Source organism: Pan troglodytes, chromosome 9 (assembly GCF_028858775.2).
Source record: "Pan troglodytes isolate AG18354 chromosome 9, NHGRI_mPanTro3-v2.0_pri, whole genome shotgun sequence".
Lineage (NCBI taxonomy): Eukaryota > Metazoa > Chordata > Mammalia > Primates > Hominidae > Pan > Pan troglodytes.
In genome coordinates, this window is record NC_072407.2 from 56,310,538 (window position 1) to 56,332,891 (window position 22,354).

A 22,354-nucleotide genomic window follows, 5' to 3' on the forward strand; every position below is an offset into this window, starting at 1 on the left:
GCTTTGTGTTCTCCAGTGGAAAAGGAAATATCTTCTCATCAAAACTACATAGAAGCATTCTCAGAAACTACTCTGTGATGATTGCATTCAGCTGACAGAGTTGAACATTCCTTTTGATAGAGCAGTTTGGAAACACTCTTTTTGTAGAATCTGCATGTGGAGATTTGGACCGCTTGGAGACCAATGGTAGTAAAGGAAATAACTTCATAGAAAAACCAAATGGAAGCATTCTGAGAAAATTCTTTGTGATGATTGACTTGAACTCAGAGACCTGAACATTCCTTTTGATGGAGCAGTTTCCAAACTCACTTATCGAGGAATCTGCAAGTGGATATTTGGACCTCTCTGAGGATTTCGTTGGAAGCGGGATAAACTTCCCAGAACTAAACGGAAGCATTCTCAGAATCTTCCTTGTGATGTTTGCATTCAACTCACAGAGTTGAACCTTCCTTTCATAGTTCAGGTTTGAAACACTCTTTTTGTAGAATCTGGAAGTGGATATTTGGACCACTGTGTGGACTTCGTTGGAAACGGGTATATCTTCACCTCAAACCTAGACAGAAGCATTCTCAGAAAGTTCTCTGTGTTGACTGCATTCAACTCACAGAGTTGAACAATTCTTTTGATGGAGCAGTTTTGAAACTCTCTTTCTTTGGAATCTGCAAGTGGATATGTTGACCTCTTTGAAGATTTCGTTGGAAACGGGTTAATCTTCACGTAAAATCTAAAAAGAAGCATTGTCAGAAAGTTATTTGTGATGTTTGCATTCACCTAATAGAGTTGAACTTTCCCTTTGATAGAGCAGCCTTGAAACACTCTTTTTCTAGAATCGGCAAGTGGACATTTGGAGGGCTTTGTGTTCTGCGGTGGAAATGGAAATATCTTCTCATCAAAACTACATAGAAGTATTCTCAGAAACAATTCTGTGATGATTGAATTCAGCTGACAGTGTTGAACATTCCTTTTCATAGAGCAGCTTGGAAACACTCTTTTTGTAGAATCTGCATGTGGAGATTTGGACCGCTTTGAGACCTATGGTAGTAAAGGAAATAACTTCATAGAAAAACCAAATGGAAGCATTCTCAGAAAATTCTTTGTGATGATTGACTTGAACTCAGAGACCTGAACATTCCTTTTGATGGAGCAGTTTCCAAACACACTTCTTGTGGAATCTGCAAGTGGATATTTGGACGGCTTTGAGACCTATGGCAGTAAAGGAAATAACTTCATAGAAAAACCAAATGGAAGCATTCTCAGAAAATACTTTGTGATGATTGAGTTGAACTCAGAGACCTGAACATTCCTTTTGATGGAGCAGTTTCCAAACACACTTTTCGTGGAATCTGCAAGTGGATATTGGACCTCTCTGAGGATTTCTTTGGAAGCTGGATAAACTTCCGAGAACTAAACGGAAGCATTCTCAGAAACTTCTTTGTGATGTTTGCATTCAACCCACAGAGTTGAACCTTCCTTTCATAGTTCAGGTTTGAAACTCTCTTTTTGTAGAATCTGGAAGTGGATATTTGGACCACTGTGTGGACTTCGTTGGAAACGGGTATATCTTCACCTCAAACCTAGACAGAAGCATTCTCAGAAAGTTCTCTGTGTTGACTGCATTCAACTCACAGAGTTGAACAATCCTTTTGATGGAGCAGTTTTGAAACTCTCTTTCTTTGGAATCTGCAAGTGTATATGTTGACCTCTTTGAAGATTTCGATGGAAACGGGTTAATCTTCAAGTAAAATCTAAACAGAAGCATTGTCAGAAACTTATTTGTGATGTTTGCATTCACCTCACAGAGTTGAAATTTCCCTTTGATAGAGCAGCTTTGAAACACGCTTTTTCTAGAATCTGTAAGTGGACCTTTGGAGGGCTTTGTGTTCTGCGGTGGAAATGGAAATATCTTCTCATCAAAACTACATAGAAGTATTCTCAGAAACAATTCTGTGATGATTGCATTCAGCTGACAGAGTTGAACATTCCTTTTGATAGAGCAGTTTGGAAACACTCTTTTTGTAGAATCTGCATGTGGAGATTTGGACCGCTTTGAGACCTGTGTTAGTAAAGGAAATAACTTCATAGAAAAACCAAATGGAAGCATTCTCAGAAAATTCTTTGTGATGATTGACTTGAACTCAGAGACCTGAACATTCCTTTTGATGGAGCAGTGTCCAAACACACTTCTTGTGGAATCTGCAAGTGGATATTTGGACGGCTTCGAGACATATGGTAGTAAAGGAAATAACTTCATAGAAAAACCAAATGGAAGCATTCTCAGAAAATTCTTTGTGATGATTGAGTTGAACTCAGAGACCTGAACATTCCTTTTGATGGAGCAGTTTCCAAACACACTTCTCGTGGAATCTGCAAGTGGATATTGGACCTCTCTGAGGATTTCGTTGGAAGCGGGATAAACTTCCCAGAACTAAACGGAAGCATTCTCAGAAACTTCTTTGTGATGTTTGCATTCAACTCACAGAGTTGAACTTTCCCTTTGATAGAGCAGCTTTGAAACACTCTTTTTCTAGAATCTGCAAGTGGACATTTGGAGGGCTTTGTGTTCTACAGTGGAAAAGGAAATATCTTCTCATCGAAAGTACATACGAGCATTCTCAGAAACTACTCTGTGATGATTGCATTCAGCTGACAGAGTTGAACATTCCTTTTGATAGAGCAGTTTGGGAACACTCTTTTTGTAGAATCTGCAGGTGGAGATTTGGACCACTTGGAGACCATTGGTAGTAAAGGAAATAACTTCATAGAAAAACCAAATGGAAGCATTCTCAGAAAATTCTTTGTGATGATTGATTTGAACTCAGAGACCTGAACATTCCTTTTGATGGAGCAGTTTCCAAACACACTTCTCGTGGAATCTGCAAGTGGATATTTGGACCTCTATGAGGATTTCGATGGAAGCGGGATAAACTTCCCAGAACTAAATGGAAGCATTCTCAGAATCTTCCTTGTGATGTTTGCATTCAACTCACAGAGCTGAACCTTCCTTTCATAGTTCAGGTTTGAAACACTCTTTTTGTAGAATCTGGAAGTGGATATTTGGACCACTGTGTGGACTTCGTTGGAAACGGGTATATCTTCACCTCAAACCTAGACAGAAGCATTCTCAGAAAGTTGTCTGTGTTGACTGCATTCAACTCACAGACTTGAACAATCGTTTTGATGGAGCAGTTTTGAAACTCTCTTTCTTTGGAATCTGCAAGTGGATATGTTGACCTCTGAAGATTTCGTTGGAAACGGGTTAATCTTCACATAAAAGCTAAACAGAAGCATTCTCAGAAACTTCTTTGTGATGATTGCATTCAACTCACAGAGTTGAACTTTCCCTTTGATAGAGCAGCTTTGAAACACGCTTTTTCTAGAATCCGTAAGTGGACATTTGGAGGGCTTTGTGTTCTGCGGTGGAAAAGGAAATATCTTCTCATCAAAACTACATAGAAGTATTCTCAGAAACAATTCTGTGATGATTGCATTCAGCTGACAGAGTTGAACATTCCTTTTGATAGAGCAGTTTGGAAACACTCTTTTTGTAGAATCTGCATGTGGAGATTTGGACCGCTTTGAGACCTATGGTAGTAGAGGAAATTACTTCATAGAAAAACCAAATGGAAGCATTCTCAGAAAATTCTTTGTGATGATTGACTTGAACTCAGAGACCTGAACATTCCTTTTGATGGAGCAGTTTCCAAACACACTTCTTGTGGAATCTGCAAGTGGATATTTGGTCGGCTTTGAGACATATGGTAGTAAAGGAAATAACTTCATAGAAAAACCAAATGGAAGCATTCTCAGAAAATTCTTTGTGATGATTGAGTTGAACTCAGAGACCTGAACATTCCTTTTGATGGAGCAGTTTCCAAACACACTTCTCGTGGAATCTGCAAGTGGATATTGGACCTCTCTGAGGATTTCGTTGGAAGCGGGATAAACTTCCCAGAACTAAACGGAAGCATTCTCAGAAACTTCTTTGTGATGTTTGCATTCAACTCACAGAGTTGAACCTTCCTTTCATAGTTCAGGTTTGAAACACTCTTTTTGTAGAATCTGGAAGTGGATATTTGGACCACTGTGTGGACTTCGTTGGAAACGGGTATATCTTCACCTCAAACCTAGACAGAAGCGTTCTCAGAAAGTTGTCTGTGTTGACTGCATTCAACTCAGAGACTTGAACAATCGTTTAGATGGAGCAGTTTTGAAACTCTCTTTCTTAGGAATCTGCAAATGGATATGTTTACCTCTTTGAAGATTTCGTTGGAAACGGGTTAATCTTCACATAAAAGCTAAACAGAAGCATTCTCAGAAACTTCTTTGTGATGATTGCATTCACCTCACAGAGTTGAACTTTCCCTTTGATAGAGCAGCTTTGAAACACTCTTTTTCTAGAATCTGCAAGTGGACATTTGGAGGGCTTTGTGTTCTCCAGTGGAAAAGGAAATATCTTCTCATCAAAACTACATAGAAGCATTCTCAGAAACTACTCTGTGATGATTGCATTCAGCTGACAGAGTTGAACATTCCTTTTGATAGAGCAGTTTGGAAACACTCTTTTTGTAGAATCTGCATGTGGAGATTTGGACCGCTTGGAGACCAATGGTAGTAAAGGAAATAACTTCATAGAAAAACCAAATGGAAGCATTCTGAGAAAATTCTTTGTGATGATTGACTTGAACTCAGAGACCTGAACATTCCTTTTGATGGAGCAGTTTCCAAACTCACTTCTCGAGGAATCTGCAAGTGGATATTTGGACCTCTCTGAGGATTTCGTTGGAAGCGGGATAAACTTCCCAGAACTAAACGGAAGCATTCTCAGAATCTTCCTTGTGATGTTTGCATTCAACTCACAGAGTTGAACCTTCCTTTCATAGTTCAGGTTTGAAACACTCTTTTTGTAGAATCTGGAAGTGGATATTTGGACCACTGTGTGGACTTCGTTGGAAACGGGTATATCTTCACCTCAAACCTAGACAGAAGCATTCTCAGAAAGTTCTCTGTGTTGACTGCATTCAACTCACAGAGTTGAACAATTCTTTTGATGGAGCAGTTTTGAAACTCTCTTTCTTTGGAATCTGCAAGTGGATATGTTGACCTCTTTGAAGATTTCGTTGGAAACGGGTTAATCTTCACGTAAAATGTAAAAAGAAGCATTGTCAGAAACTTCTTTGTGATGTTTGCATTCACCTCATAGATTTGAACTTTCCCTTTGATAGAGCAGCTTTGAAACACTTTTTTTCTAGAATCTGTAAGTGGACTTTTGCAGGGCTTTGTGTTCTGCGGTGGAAATGGAAATATCTTCTCATCAAAACTACATAGAAGTATTCTCAGAAACAATTCTGTGATGATTGAATTCAGCTGACAGAGTTGAACATTCCTTTTGATAAAGCAGCTTGGAAACACTCTTTTTGTAGAATCTGCATGTGGAGATTTGGACCGCTTTGAGACCTATGGTAGTAAAGGAAATAACTTCATAGAAAAACCAAATGGAAGCATTCTCAGAAAATTCTTTGTGATGATTGACTTGAACTCAGAGACCTGAACATTCCTTTTGATGGAGCAGTTTCCAAACACACTTCTTGTGGAATCTGCAAGTGGATATTTGGACGGCTTTGAGACCTATGGTAGTAAAGGAAATAACTTCATAGAAAAACCAAATGGAAGCATTCTCAGAAAATTCTTTGTGATGATTGAGTTGAACTCAGAGACCTGAACATTCCTTTTGATGGAGCAGTTTCCAAACACACTTTTCGTGGAATCTGCAAGTGGATATTGGACCTCTCTGAGGATTTCGTTGGAAGCTGGATAAACTTCCGAGAACTAAACGGAAGCATTCTCAGAAACTTCTTTGTGATGTTTGCATTCAACCCACAGAGTTGAACCTTCCTTTCATAGTTCAGGTTTGAAACTCTCTTTTTGTAGAATCTGGAAGTGGATATTTGGACCACTGTGTGGACTTCGTTGGAAATGGGTATATCTTCACCTCAAACCTAGACAGAAGCATTCTCAGAAAGTTCTCTGTGTTGACTGCATTCAACTCACAGAGTTGAACAATCCTTTTGATGGAGCAGTTTTGAAACTCTCTTTCTTTGGAATCTGCAAGTGTATATGTTGACCTCTTTGAAGATTTCGATGGAAACGGGTTAATCTTCAAGTAAAATCTAAACAGAAGCATTGTCAGAAAGTTATTTGTGATGTTTGCATTCACCTAATAGAGTTGAACTTTCCCTTTGATAGAGCAGCCTTGAAACACTCTTTTTCTAGAATCGGCAAGTGGACATTTGGAGGGCTTTGTGTTCTGCGGTGGAAATGGAAATATCTTCTCATCAAAACTACATAGAAGTATTCTCAGAAACAATTCTGTGATGATTGAATTCAGCTGACAGTGTTGAACATTCCTTTTCATAGAGCAGCTTGGAAACACTCTTTTTGTAGAATCTGCATGTGGAGATTTGGACCGCTTTGAGACCTATGGTAGTAAAGGAAATAACTTCATAGAAAAACCAAATGGAAGCATTCTCAGAAAATTCTTTGTGATGATTGACTTGAACTCAGAGACCTGAACATTCCTTTTGATGGAGCAGTTTCCAAACACACTTCTTGTGGAATCTGCAAGTGGATATTTGGACGGCTTTGAGACCTATGGCAGTAAAGGAAATAACTTCATAGAAAAACCAAATGGAAGCATTCTCAGAAAATACTTTGTGATGATTGAGTTGAACTCAGAGACCTGAACATTCCTTTTGATGGAGCAGTTTCCAAACACACTTTTCGTGGAATCTGCAAGTGGATATTGGACCTCTCTGAGGATTTCTTTGGAAGCTGGATAAACTTCCGAGAACTAAACGGAAGCATTCTCAGAAACTTCTTTGTGATGTTTGCATTCAACCCACAGAGTTGAACCTTCCTTTCATAGTTCAGGTTTGAAACTCTCTTTTTGTAGAATCTGGAAGTGGATATTTGGACCACTGTGTGGACTTCGTTGGAAACGGGTATATCTTCACCTCAAACCTAGACAGAAGCATTCTCAGAAAGTTCTCTGTGTTGACTGCATTCAACTCACAGAGTTGAACAATCCTTTTGATGGAGCAGTTTTGAAACTCTCTTTCTTTGGAATCTGCAAGTGTATATGTTGACCTCTTTGAAGATTTCGATGGAAACGGGTTAATCTTCAAGTAAAATCTAAACAGAAGCATTGTCAGAAACTTATTTGTGATGTTTGCATTCACCTCACAGAGTTGAAATTTCCCTTTGATAGAGCAGCTTTGAAACACGCTTTTTCTAGAATCTGTAAGTGGACCTTTGGAGGGCTTTGTGTTCTGCGGTGGAAATGGAAATATCTTCTCATCAAAACTACATAGAAGTATTCTCAGAAACAATTCTGTGATGATTGCATTCAGCTGACAGAGTTGAACATTCCTTTTGATAGAGCAGTTTGGAAACACTCTTTTTGTAGAATCTGCATGTGGAGATTTGGACCGCTTTGAGACCTGTGTTAGTAAAGGAAATAACTTCATAGAAAAACCAAATGGAAGCATTCTCAGAAAATTCTTTGTGATGATTGACTTGAACTCAGAGACCTGAACATTCCTTTTGATGGAGCAGTGTCCAAACACACTTCTTGTGGAATCTGCAAGTGGATATTTGGACGGCTTCGAGACATATGGTAGTAAAGGAAATAACTTCATAGAAAAACCAAATGGAAGCATTCTCAGAAAATTCTTTGTGATGATTGAGTTGAACTCAGAGACCTGAACATTCCTTTTGATGGAGCAGTTTCCAAACACACTTCTCGTGGAATCTGCAAGTGGATATTGGACCTCTCTGAGGATTTCGTTGGAAGCGGGATAAACTTCCCAGAACTAAACGGAAGCATTCTCAGAAACTTCTTTGTGATGTTTGCATTCAACTCACAGAGTTGAACTTTCCCTTTGATAGAGCAGCTTTGAAACACTCTTTTTCTAGAATCTGCAAGTGGACATTTGGAGGGCTTTGTGTTCTACAGTGGAAAAGGAAATATCTTCTCATCGAAAGTACATACGAGCATTCTCAGAAACTACTCTGTGATGATTGCATTCAGCTGACAGAGTTGAACATTCCTTTTGATAGAGCAGTTTGGGAACACTCTTTTTGTAGAATCTGCAGGTGGAGATTTGGACCACTTGGAGACCATTGGTAGTAAAGGAAATAACTTCATAGAAAAACCAAATGGAAGCATTCTCAGAAAATTCTTTGTGATGATTGACTTGAACTCAGAGACCTGAACATTCCTTTTGATGGAGCAGTTTCCAAACACACTTCTCGTGGAATCTGCAAGTGGATATTTGGACCTCTATGAGGATTTCGATGGAAGCGGGATAAACTTCCCAGAACTAAATGGAAGCATTCTCAGAATCTTCCTTGTGATGTTTGCATTCAACTCACAGAGCTGAACCTTCCTTTCATAGTTCAGGTTTGAAACACTCTTTTTGTAGAATCTGGAAGTGGATATTTGGACCACTGTGTGGACTTCGTTGGAAACGGGTATATCTTCACCTCAAACCTAGACAGAAGCATTCTCAGAAAGTTGTCTGTGTTGACTGCATTCAACTCACAGACTTGAACAATCGTTTTGATGGAGCAGTTTTGAAACTCTCTTTCTTTGGAATCTGCAAGTGGATATGTTGACCTCTGAAGATTTCGTTGGAAACGGGTTAATCTTCACATAAAAGCTAAACAGAAGCATTCTCAGAAACTTCTTTGTGATGATTGCATTCAACTCACAGAGTTGAACTTTCCCTTTGATAGAGCAGCTTTGAAACACGCTTTTTCTAGAATCCGTAAGTGGACATTTGGAGGGCTTTGTGTTCTGCGGTGGAAAAGGAAATATCTTCTCATCAAAACTACATAGAAGTATTCTCAGAAACAATTCTGTGATGATTGCATTCAGCTGACAGAGTTGAACATTCCTTTTGATAGAGCAGTTTGGAAACACTCTTTTTGTAGAATCTGCATGTGGAGATTTGGACCGCTTTGAGACCTATGGTAGTAGAGGAAATTACTTCATAGAAAAACCAAATGGAAGCATTCTCAGAAAATTCTTTGTGATGATTGACTTGAACTCAGAGACCTGAACATTCCTTTTGATGGAGCAGTTTCCAAACACACTTCTTGTGGAATCTGCAAGTGGATATTTGGACGGCTTTGAGACATATGGTAGTAAAGGAAATAACTTCATAGAAAAACCAAATGGAAGCATTCTCAGAAAATTCTTTGTGATGATTGAGTTGAACTCAGAGACCTGAACATTCCTTTTGATGGAGCAGTTTCCAAACACACTTCTCGTGGAATCTGCAAGTGGATATTGGACCTCTCTGAGGATTTCGTTGGAAGCGGGATAAACTTCCCAGAACTAAACGGAAGCATTCTCAGAAACTTCTTTGTGATGTTTGCATTCAACTCACAGAGTTGAACCTTCCTTTCATAGTTCAGGTTTGAAACACTCTTTTTGTAGAATCTGGAAGTGGATATTTGGACCACTGTGTGGACTTCGTTGGAAACGGGTATATCTTCACCTCAAACCTAGACAGAAGCGTTCTCAGAAAGTTGTCTGTGTTGACTGCATTCAACTCAGAGACTTGAACAATCGTTTAGATGGAGCAGTTTTGAAACTCTCTTTCTTAGGAATCTGCAAATGGATATGTTTACCTCTTTGAAGATTTCGTTGGAAACGGGTTAATCTTCACATAAAAGCTAAACAGAAGCATTCTCAGAAACTTCTTTGTGATGATTGCATTCACCTCACAGAGTTGAACTTTCCCTTTGATAGAGCAGCTTTGAAACACTCTTTTTCTAGAATCTGCAAGTGGACATTTGGAGGGCTTTGTGTTCTGCGGTGGAAAAGGAAATATCTTCTCATCAAAACTACATAGAAGCATTCTCAGAAACTACTCTGTGATGATTGCATTCAGCTGACAGAGTTGAACATTCCTTTTGATAGAGCAGTTTGGAAACACTCTTTTTGTAGAATCTGCATGTGGAGATTTGGACCGCTTGGAGACCAATGGTAGTAAAGGAAATAACTTCATAGAAAAACCAAATGGAAGCATTCTCAGAAAATTCTTTGTGATGATTGACTTGAACTCAGAGACCTGAACATTCCTTTTGATGGAGCAGTTTCCAAACTCACTTCTCGAGGAATCTGCAAGTGGATATTTGGACCTCTCTGAGGATTTCGTTGGAAGCGGGATAAACTTCCCAGAACTAAACGGAAGCATTCTCAGAATCTTCCTTGTGATGTTTGCATTCAACTCACAGAGTTGAACCTTCCTTTCATAGTTCAGGTTTGAAACACTCTTTTTGTAGAATCTGGAAGTGGATATTTGGACCACTGTGTGGACTTCGTTGGAAACGGGTATATCTTCACCTCAAACCTAGACAGAAGCATTCTCAGAAAGTTCTCTGTGTTGACTGCATTCAACTCACAGAGTTGAACAATTCTTTTGATGGAGCAGTTTTGAAACTCTCTTTCTTTGGAATCTGCAAGTGGATATGTTGACCTCTTTGAAGATTTCGTTGGAAACGGGTTAATCTTCACGTAAAATGTAAAAAGAAGCATTGTCAGAAACTTCTTTGTGATGTTTGCATTCACCTCATAGATTTGAACTTTCCCTTTGATAGAGCAGCTTTGAAACACTTTTTTTCTAGAATCTGTAAGTGGACTTTTGCAGGGCTTTGTGTTCTGCGGTGGAAATGGAAATATCTTCTCATCAAAACTACATAGAAGTATTCTCAGAAACAATTCTGTGATGATTGAATTCAGCTGACAGAGTTGAACATTCCTTTTGATAAAGCAGCTTGGAAACACTCTTTTTGTAGAATCTGCATGTGGAGATTTGGACCGCTTTGAGACCTATGGTAGTAAAGGAAATAACTTCATAGAAAAACCAAATGGAAGCATTCTCAGAAAATTCTTTGTGATGATTGACTTGAACTCAGAGACCTGAACATTCCTTTTGATGGAGCAGTTTCCAAACACACTTCTTGTGGAATCTGCAAGTGGATATTTGGACGGCTTTGAGACCTATGGTAGTAAAGGAAATAACTTCATAGAAAAACCAAATGGAAGCATTCTCAGAAAATTCTTTGTGATGATTGAGTTGAACTCAGAGACCTGAACATTCCTTTTGATGGAGCAGTTTCCAAACACACTTTTCGTGGAATCTGCAAGTGGATATTGGACCTCTCTGAGGATTTCGTTGGAAGCTGGATAAACTTCCGAGAACTAAACGGAAGCATTCTCAGAAACTTCTTTGTGATGTTTGCATTCAACCCACAGAGTTGAACCTTCCTTTCATAGTTCAGGTTTGAAACTCTCTTTTTGTAGAATCTGGAAGTGGATATTTGGACCACTGTGTGGACTTCGTTGGAAACGGGTATATCTTCACCTCAAACCTAGACAGAAGCATTCTCAGAAAGTTCTCTGTGTTGACTGCATTCAACTCACAGAGTTGAACAATCCTTTTGATGGAGCAGTTTTGAAACTCTCTTTCTTTGGAATCTGCAAGTGTATATGTTGACCTCTTTGAAGATTTCGATGGAAACGGGTTAATCTTCAAGTAAAATCTAAACAGAAGCATTGTCAGAAACTTATTTGTGATGTTTGCATTCACCTCACAGAGTTGAACTTTCCCTTTGATAGAGCAGCTTTGAAACACGCTTTTTCTAGAATCTGTAAGTGGACATTTGGAGGGCTTTGTGTTCTGCGGTGGAAATGGAAATATCTTCTCATCAAAACTACATAGAAGTATTCTCAGAAACAATTCTGTGATGATTGCATTCAGCTGACAGAGTTGAACATTCCTTTTGATAGAGCAGTTTGGAAACACTCTTTTTGTAGAATCTGCATGTGGAGATTTGGACCGCTTTGAGACCTGTGTTAGTAAAGGAAATAACTTCATAGAAAAACCAAATGGAAGCATTCTCAGAAAATTCTTTGTGATGATTGACTTGAACTCAGAGACCTGAACATTCCTTTTGATGGAGCAGTGTCCAAACACACTTCTTGTGGAATCTGCAAGTGGATATTTGGACGGCTTCGAGACATATGGTAGTAAAGGAAATAACTTCATAGAAAAACCAAATGGAAGCATTCTCAGAAAATTCTTTGCGATGATTGAGTTGAACTCAGAGACCTGAACATTACTTTTGATGGAGCAGTTTCCAAACACACTTCTCGTGGAATCTGCAAGTGGATATTTGGACCTCTCTGAGGATTTCGTTGGAAGCGGGATAAACTTACCAGAACTAAACGGAAGCATTCTCAGAATCTTCCTTGTGATGTTTTCATTCAACTCACAGAGTTGAACCTTCCTTTCATAGTTCAGGTTTGAAACACTCTTTTTGTAGAATCTGGAAGTGGATATTTGGACCACTGGGTGGACTTCGTTGGAAACGGGTATATCTTCACCTCAAACCTAGAGAGAAGCATTCTCAGAAAGTTCTCTGTGTTGACTGCATTCAACTCACAGACTTGAACAATCGTTTAGATGGAGCAGTTTTGAAACTCTCTTTCTTTGGAATCTGCAAGTGGATATGTTGACCTCTTTGAAGATTTCGTTGGAAACGTGTTAATCTTCACATAAAAGCTAAACAGAAACATTCTCAGAAACTTCTTTGTGATGATTGCATTCACCTCACAGAGTTGAACTTTCCCTTTGATAGAGCAGCTTTGAAACACTCTTTTTCTAGAATCTGCAAGTGGACATTTGGAGGGCTTTGTGGACTGTGGTGGAAAAGGAAATATCTTCTCATCGAAACTACATACAAGCATTCGCAGAAACTACTCTGTGATGATTGCACTCAACTGACAGAGTTGAACATTCCTTTTGATAGAGCAGTTTGGAATCACACTTTTTGTAGAATCCGCATGTGGAGATTTGGACCGCTTTGTGGCCTATGGTAGTAAAGGAAATAACTTCATAGAAAAACCAAATGGAAGCATTCTCAGAAAATTCTTTGTGATGATTGAGTTGAACTCAGAGACCTGAACATTCCTTTTGATGGAGCAGTTTCCAAACACACTTCTCGTGGAATCTGCAAGTGGATATTGGACCTCTCTGAGGATTTCGTTGGAAGATGGATAAACTTCCGAGAACTAAATGGAAGCATTCTCATAAACTTCTTTGTGATGTTTGCATTCAACCCACAGAGTTGAACCTTCCTTTCATAGTTCAGGTTTGAAACACTGTTTTTGTAGAATCTGGAAGTGGATATTTGGACCAGTGTGTGGACTTCGTTGGAAACGGGTATATCTTCACCTCAAACCTAGACAGAAGCATTCTCAGAAAGTCCTCTGTGTTGACTGCATTCAACTCACAGAGTTGAACAATTCTTTTGATGGAGCAGTTTTGAAACTCTCTTTCTTTGGAATCTGCAAGTGGATATGTTGACCTCGTTGAAGATTTCGTTGGAAACGGGTTAATCTTCACATAAAAGCTAAACAGAGGCATTCTCAGAAACTTCTTTTGAAGATTGCATTCAACTCACAGAGTTGAACATTCCCTTTGATAGAGCAGCTTTGAAACACGCTTTTTCTAGAATCTGTAATTGGACATTTGGAGGGCTTTGTGTTCTGCGGTGGAAATGGAAATATCTTCTCATCAAAACTACATAGAAGTATTCTCAGAAACAATTCTGTGATGATTGCATTCAGCTGACAGAGTTGAACATTCCTTTTGATAGAGCAGTTTGGAAACACTCTTTTTGTAGAATCTGCATGTGGAGATTTGGACCGCTTTGAGACCTATGGTAGTAAAGGAAATAACTTCATAGAAAAACCAAATGGAAGCATTCTCAGAAAATTCTTTGTGATGATTGACTTGAAGTCAGAGACCTGAACATTCCTTTTGATGGAGCAGTTTCCAAACACACTTCTTGTGGAATCTGCAAGTGGATATTTGGACGGCTTCGAGACATATGGTAGTAAAGGAAATAACTTCATAGAAAAACCAAATGGAAGCATTCTCAGAAAATTCTTTGTGATGATTGAGTTGAACTCAGAGACCTGAACATTCCTTTTGATGGAGCAGTTTCCAAACACACTTCTCGTGGAATCTGCAAGTGGATATTTGGACCTCTCTGAGGATTTCGTTGGAAGCGGGATAAACTTCCCAGAACTAAACGGAAGCATTCTCAGAAACTTCTTTGTGATGTTTGCATTCAACTCACAGAGTTGAACATTCCTTTCATAGTTCAGGTTTGAAACACTCTTTTTGTAGAATCTGGAAGTGGATATTTGGACCACTGGGTGGACTTCGTTGGAAACGTGTGTATCTTCACCTCAAACCTAGACAGAAGCATTCTCAGAAAGTTCTCTGTGTTGACTGCATTCAACTCACAGACTTGAACAATCGTTTTGATGGAGCAGTTTTGAAACTCTCTTTCTTTGGCATCTGCAAGTGGATATGTTGACCTTTTTGAAGATTTCGTTGGAAACGTGTTAATCTTCACATAAAAGCTAAACAGAAGCATTGTCAGAAACTTCATTGTGACGTTTGCATTCACCTCATACAGTTGAACTTTCCCTTTGATGGAGCAGCTTTGAAACACTCTTTTTCTAGAATCTGCAAGTGGACATTTGGAGGGCTTTGTGGACTGTGGTGGAAAAGGAAATATCTTCTCATCGAAACTACATACAAGCATTTGCAGAAACTACTCTGTGATGATTGCACTCAACTGACAGAGTTGAACATTCCTTTTGATAGAGCAGTTTGGAAACACTCTTTTTGTAGAATCCGCATGTGGAGATTTGGACCGCTTTGAGACCTATGGTAGTAAAGGAAATAACTTCATAGAAAAACCAAATGGAAGCATTCTCAGAAAATTCTTTGTGATTGAGTTGAACTCAGAGACCTGAACATTCCTTTTGATGGAGCAGTTTCCAAACGCACTTCTCGTGGAATCTGCAAGTGGATATTTGGACCTCTCTGAGGATTTCATTGGAAGCGGGATAAACTTCCCAGAACTAAACGGAAGCATTCTCAGAAACTTCTTTGTGATGTTTGCATTCAACTCACAGAGTTGAACCTTCCTTTCATAGTTCAGGTTTGAAACACTCTTTTTGTAGAATCTGGAAGTGGATATATGGACCACTGTGTGGACTTCGTTGGAAACGGGTATATCTTCACCTCAAACCTAGACAGAAGCATTCTCAGAAAGTTCTCTGTGTTGACTGCATTCAACTCACAGACTTGAACAATCGCTTTGATGGAGCAGTTTTGAAACTCTCTTTCTTTGGAATCTGCAAGTGGATATGTTGACCTCTTTGAAGATTTCGTTGGAAACGGGTTAATCAACACACAAAAGCTAAACAAAAGCATTCTCCGAAACTACTTTGTGATGATTGCATTCACCTCACAGATTTGAACTTCCCCTTTGATAGAGCAGCTTTTAAACACTCTTTTTCTAGAATCTGCAAGTGGACATTTGGAGGGCTTTGTGGACTGTGGTGGAAAAGGAAATATCTTCTCAAGGAAACTACATAGAAGCATTCTCAGAAACCACTCTGTGATGATTGCATTCAACTGACAGAGTTGAACGTTCCTTTTAATAGAGGAGTTTGGAAACAGTCTTTTTGTAGAATCTGCATGTGGAGGTTTGGACCGCTTTGAGACCTATGGTAGTAAAGGAAATAACTTCATAGAAAAACCAAATGGAAGCACTTCAGAAAATAATTTGTGATGATTGAGTTGAACTCAGAGAACTGAACATTCCTTTTGATGGAGCAGTTTCCAAACACACTTCTCATGGAATCTGCAAGTGGATATTTGGACCTCTCTGAGGATTTCGTTGGAAGCGGGATAAACTTCCCAGAACTAAACGGAAGCATTCTCAGAAACTTCTTTGTGATGTTTGCATTCAACTCACAGAGTTGAACCTTCCTTTCACAGTTTAGGTTTGAAACACTCTTTTTGTAGAATCTGGAAGTGGATATTTGGACCACTGTGTGGACTTCGTTGGAAACGGGTGTATCTTTACCTCAAACCTAGACAGAAGCATTCTCAAAAAGTTCTTTGTGTTGACTGCATTCAACTCACAGACTTGAACAATCGTTTTGATGGAGCAGTTTTGAAACTCTCTTTCTTTGGAATCTGCAAGTGGATATGTTGACCTCTTTGAAGATTTCTTTGGAAACGGGTTAATGTACACATAAAAGCTAAACACAAGCATTCTCCGAAACTACTTTGTGATGATTGCATTCACCTCACAGATTTGAACTTCCCCTTTGATAGAGCAGCTTTGAAACACTCTTTTTCTAGAATCTGCAAGTGGACATTTGGAGGGCTTTGTGGACTGTTGTGGAAAAGGAAATATCTTCTCAAGGAAACTACATAGAAGCATTCTCAGAAACTACTCTGTGATGATTGCATACAACTGACAGAGTTGAACCATCCTTTTGATAGAGCAGTTTGCAAACACTCTTTTTGTAGAATCTGCATGTGGAGATTTGGACCGCTTTGAGGCCTATGGTAGTAAAGGAAATAACTTCATAGAAAAACCAAATGGAAGCATTCTCAGAAAATTCTTTGTGATGATTGAGTTGAACTCAGAGACCTGAACATTCCTTTTGATGGAGCAGTTTCCAAACACACTTCTCGTGGAATCTGCAAGTGGATATTTGGACCTCTCTGAGGATTTCGTTGGAAGCGGGATAAACTTCCCAGAACTAAACGGAAGCATTCTCAGAAACTTCTTTGTGATGTTTGCATTCAACTCACAGAGTTGAACCTTCCTTTCATAGTTCAGGTTTGAAACACTCTTTTTGTAGAATCTGGAAGTGGATATATGGACCACTGTGTGGACTTCGTTGGAAACGGGTATATCTTCACCTCAAACCTAGACAGAAGCATTCTCAGAAAGTTCTCTGTGTTGACTGCATTCAACTCACAGACTTGAACAATCGCTTTGATGGAGCAGTTTTGAAACTCTCTTTCTTTGGAATCTGCAAGTGGATATGTTGACCTCTTTGAAGATTTCGTTGGAAACGGGTTAATCAACACACAAAAGCTAAACAAAAGCATTCTCCGAAACTACTTTGTGATGATTGCATTCACCTCACAGATTTGAACTTCCCCTTTGATAGAGCAGCTTTTAAACACTCTTTTTCTAGAATCTGCAAGTGGACATTTGGAGGGCTTTGTGGACTGTGGTGGAAAAGGAAATATCTTCTCAAGGAAACTACATAGAAGCATTCTCAGAAACTACTCTGTGATGATTGCATTCAACTGACAGAGTTGAACGTTCCTTTTAATAGAGGAGTTTGGAAACAGTCTTTTTGTAGAATCTGCATGTGGAGGTTTGGACCGCTTTGAGACCTATGGTAGTAAAGGAAATAACTTCATAGAAAAACCAAATGGAAGCACTTCAGAAAATAATTTGTGATGATTGAGTTGAACTCAGAGAACTGAACATTCCTTTTGATGGAGCAGTTTCCAAACACACTTCTCATGGAATCTGCAAGTGGATATTTGGACCTCTCTGAGGATTTCGTTGGAAGCGGGATAAACTTCCCAGAACTAAACGGAAGCATTCTCAGAAACTTCTTTGTGATGTTTGCATTCAACTCACAGAGTTGAACCTTCCTTTCACAGTTTAGGTTTGAAACACTCTTTTTGTAGAATCTGGAAGTGGATATTTGGACCACTGTGTGGACTTCGTTGGAAACGGGTGTATCTTTACCTCAAACCTAGACAGAAGCATTCTCAAAAAGTTCTTTGTGTTGACTGCATTCAACTCACAGACTTGAACAATCGTTTTGATGGAGCAGTTTTGAAACTCTCTTTCTTTGGAATCTGCAAGTGGATATGTTGACCTCTTTGAAGATTTCTTTGGAAACGGGTTAATGTACACATAAAAGCTAAACACAAGCATTCTCCGAAACTACTTTGTGATGATTGCATTCACCTCACAGATTTGAACTTCCCCTTTGATAGAGCAGCTTTGAAACACTCTTTTTCTAGAATCTGCAAGTGGACATTTGGAGGGCTTTGTGGACTGTTGTGGAAAAGGAAATATCTTCTCAAGGAAACTACATAGAAGCATTCTCAGAAACTACTCTGTGATGATTGCATTGAACTGACAGAGTTGAACGTTCCTTTTAATAGAGGAGTTTGGAAACACTCTTTTTGTAGAATCTGCATGTGGAGATTTGGCCCGCTTTGAGACCTATGGTAGTAAAGGAAATAACTTCATAGAAAAACCAAATGGAAACATTTCAGAAAATTCTTTGTGATGATTGAGTTGAACTCAGAGACCTGAACATTCCTTTTGATGGAGCAGTTTCCAAACACACTTCTCGTGGAATCTGCAAGTGGATATTTGGACCTCTCTGAGGATTTCATTGGAAGCGGGATAAACTTCCCAGAAATAAACGGAAGCATTCTCAGAAACTTCTTTGTGATGTTTGCATTCAACTCACAGAGTTGAACCCTCCTTTCATAGTTCAGGTTTGAAACACTCATTTTGTAGAATCTGGAAGTGGATATTTGGACCACTGTGAGGACTTCGTTGGAAACGGGTGTATCTTCACCTCAAACCTAGACAGAAGCATTCTCAGAAAGTTCTCTGTGTTGACTGCATTCAACTCACAGACTTGAACAATCGTTTTGATGGAGCAGTTTTGAAACTCTCTTTCTTTGGAATCTGCAAGTGGATATGTTGACCTCTTTGAAGATTTCGTTGGAAACGGGTTAATCTTCACATAAAAGCTAAACAGAAGCATTCTCAGAAACTTCTTTGTGATGATTGCATTCACCTCACAGAGTTGAACTTTCCCTTTGATAGAGCAGCTTTGAAACACTCCTTTTCTAGAATCTGCAACTGAACATTTGGAGGGCTTTGTGGGCTGTGGAGGAAAAGGAAATATCTTCTCAGGGAAACTACATAGAAGCATTCTCAGAAACTACTCTGTGATGATTGCATTCACCTGACAGAGTTGAACGTTCCTTTTGATAGAGCAGTTTGGAAACACTCTTTTTGGAGAATCTGCATGTGGAGATTTGGACCTCTTTGAGACCTTTGGTAGCAAAGGAAATAACTTCATAGAAAAACCAAATGGAAGCATTCTCAGAAAATTCTTTGTGATGATTGAGTTGAACTCAGAGACCTGAACATTCCTTTTGATGGAGCAGTTTCCAAACACACTTATCGTGGAATCTGCAAGTGGATATTTGGACCTCTCTGAGGATTTCGTTGGAAGCGGGATAAACTTCCCAGAACCAAACGGAAGCATTCTCAGAAACTTCTTTGTGATGTTTGCATTCAACTCACAGAGTTGAACCTTCCTTTGACAGTTCAGGTTTGAAACACTCTTTTTGTAGAATCTGGAAGTGGATATTTGGACCACTGTGTGGACTTCGTTGGAAACGGGTGTATCTTTACCTCAAACCAAGACAGAAGCATTCTCAGAAAGTTCTCTGTGTTGACTGCATTCAACTCACAGACTTGAACAATCGTTTTGATGGAGCAGTTTTGAAACTCTCTTTCTTTGGTATCTGCAAGTGGATATGTTGACCTCTTTGAAGATTTCGTTGGAAACGGGTTAATCTTCATATAAAAGCTAAACAGAAGCATTCTCAGATACTTCTTTGTGATGATTGCATTCACCTCACAGAGTTGAACATTCCCTTTGATAGAGCAGCTTCGAAACACTCTTTTTCTAGAATCTGCAAGTGGACATTTGGAGGGCTTTGTGGACTGTGGTTGAAAAGGAAATATCTTTTCATCGAAAGCACATAGAAGCATTCTCAGAATCTACTCTGTGATGATTGCATTCAACTGACAGAGTTGAACGTTCCTTTTGATAGAGCAGTTTGGAAACACTCTTTTTGTAGAATCTGCATGTGGAGATTTGGACCGCTTTGAGACCTATGGTAGTAAAGGAAATAACTTCATAGAAAAACCAAATGGAAGCATTCTCAGAAACTACTTTGTGATGATTGAGTTGAACTCAGAGACCTGAACATTCCTTTTGATTGAGCAGTTTCCAAACACACTTCTCGTGGAATCTGCAAGTGGATATTTGGACCTCTCTGAGGATTTCGTTGGAAGAGGGATAAACTTCCCAGAACTAAACGGAAGCATTCTCAGAAACTTCTTTGTGATGTTTGCATTCAACTCACAGAGTTGAACCTTCCTTTCATAGTTCAGGTTTGAAACACTCTTTTTGTAGAATCTGGAAGTGGATATTTGGACCACTGTGTGGACTTCGTTGGAAACGGGTGAGTCTTCACCTCAAACCTAGACAGAAGCATTCTCAGAAAGTTCTCTGTGTTGACTGCATTCAACTCACAGACTTGAACAATCGTTTTGATGGAGCAGTTTTGAAACTCTCTTTCGTTGGAATCTGCAAGTGGATATGTTGACCTCTTTGAAGATTTCGTTGGAAACGGGTTAATCTTCACATAAAAGCTAAACAGAAGCATTCTCAGAAACTTCTTTGTGATGATTGCATTCACCTCACAGAGTTGAACTTTCCCTTTGATAGAGCAGCTTTGAAACACTCCTTTTCTAGAATCTGCAACTGAACATTTGGAGGGCTTTGTGGACTGTGGAGGAAAAGGAAATATCTTCTCATGGAAACTACATAGAAGCATTCTCAGAAACTACTCTGTGATGATTGCATTCACCTGACAGAGTTGAACGTTCCTTTTGATAGAGCAGTTTGGAAACACTCTTTTTGGAGAATCTGCATGTGGAAATTTGGACCTCTTTGAGACCTTTGGTAGCAAAGGAAATAACTTCATAGAAAAACCAAATGGAAGCATTCTCAGAAAATTCTTTGTGATGATTGAGTTGAACTCAGAGACCTGAACATTCCTTTTGATGGAGCAGTTTCCAAACACACTTCTCGTGGAATCTGCAAGTGGATATTTGGACCTCTCTGAGGATTTCGTTGGAAGCGGGATAAACTTCCCAGAACCAAACGGAAGCATTCTCAGAAACTTCTTTGTGATGTTTGCATTCAACTCACAGAGTTGAACCTTCCTTTGTCAGTTCAGGTTTGAAACACTCTTTTTGTAGAATCTGGAAGTGGATATTTGGACCACTGTGTGGACTTCGTTGGAAACGGGTGTATCTTTACCTCAAACCAAGACAGAAGCATTCTCAGAAAGTTCTCTGTGTTGACTGCATTCAACTCACAGACTTGAACAATCGTTTTGATGGAGCAGTTTTGAAACTCTCTTTCTTTGGTATCTGCAAGAGGATATGTTGACCTCTTTGAAGATTTCGTTGGAAACGGGTTAATCTTCATATAAAAGCTAAACAGAAGCATTCTCAGATACTTCTTTGTGATGATTGCATTCACCTCACAGAGTTGAACATTCCCTTTGATAGAGCAGCTTCGAAACACTCTTTTTCTAGAATCTGCAAGTGGACATTTGGAGGGCTTTGTGGACTGTGGTTGAAAAGGAAATATCTTTTCATCGAAAGCACATAGAAGCATTCTCAGAATCTACTCTGTGATGATTGCATTCAACTGACAGAGTTGAACGTTCCTTTTGATAGAGCAGTTTGGAAACACTCTTTTTGTAGAATCTGCATGTGGAGATTTGGACCGCTTTGAGACCTATGGTAGTAAAGGAAATAACTTCATAGAAAAACCAAATGGAAGCATTCTCAGAAACTACTTTGTGATGATTGAGTTGAACTCAGAGACCTGAACATTCCTTTTGATTGAGCAGTTTCCAAACACACTTCTCGTGGAATCTGCAAGTGGATATTTGGACCTCTCTGAGGATTTCGTTGGAAGAGGGATAAACTTCCCAGAACTAAACGGAAGCATTCTCAGAAACTTCTTTGTGATGTTTGAATTCAACTCACAGAGTTGAACCTTCCTTTCATAGTTCAGGTTTGAAACACTCTTTTTGTAGAATCTGGAAGTAGATATTTGGACCACTGTGTGGACTTCGTTGGAAACGGGTGAGTCTTCACCTCAAACCTAGACAGAAGCATTCTCAGAAAGTTCTCTGTGTTGACTGCATTCAACTCACAGACTTGAACAATCGTTTTGATGGAGCAGTTTTGAAACTCTCTTTCGTTGGAATCTGCAAGTGGATATGTTGACCTCTTTGAAGATTTCATTGGAAACGGGTTTATCTTCACATAAAAGCTAAACAGAAGCATTCTCGGAAACTTCTTTGTGATGATGGCATTCACCTCACAGAGTTGAACTTTCCCGTTGATAGAGCAGCTTTGAAACACTCTTTTTCTAGAATCTGCAAGTGGACATTTGGAGGGCTTTGCGGACTGTGGTGGAAAAGGAAATATCTTCTCACCGAAAGTACATAGAAGCATTCTCAGAAACTAC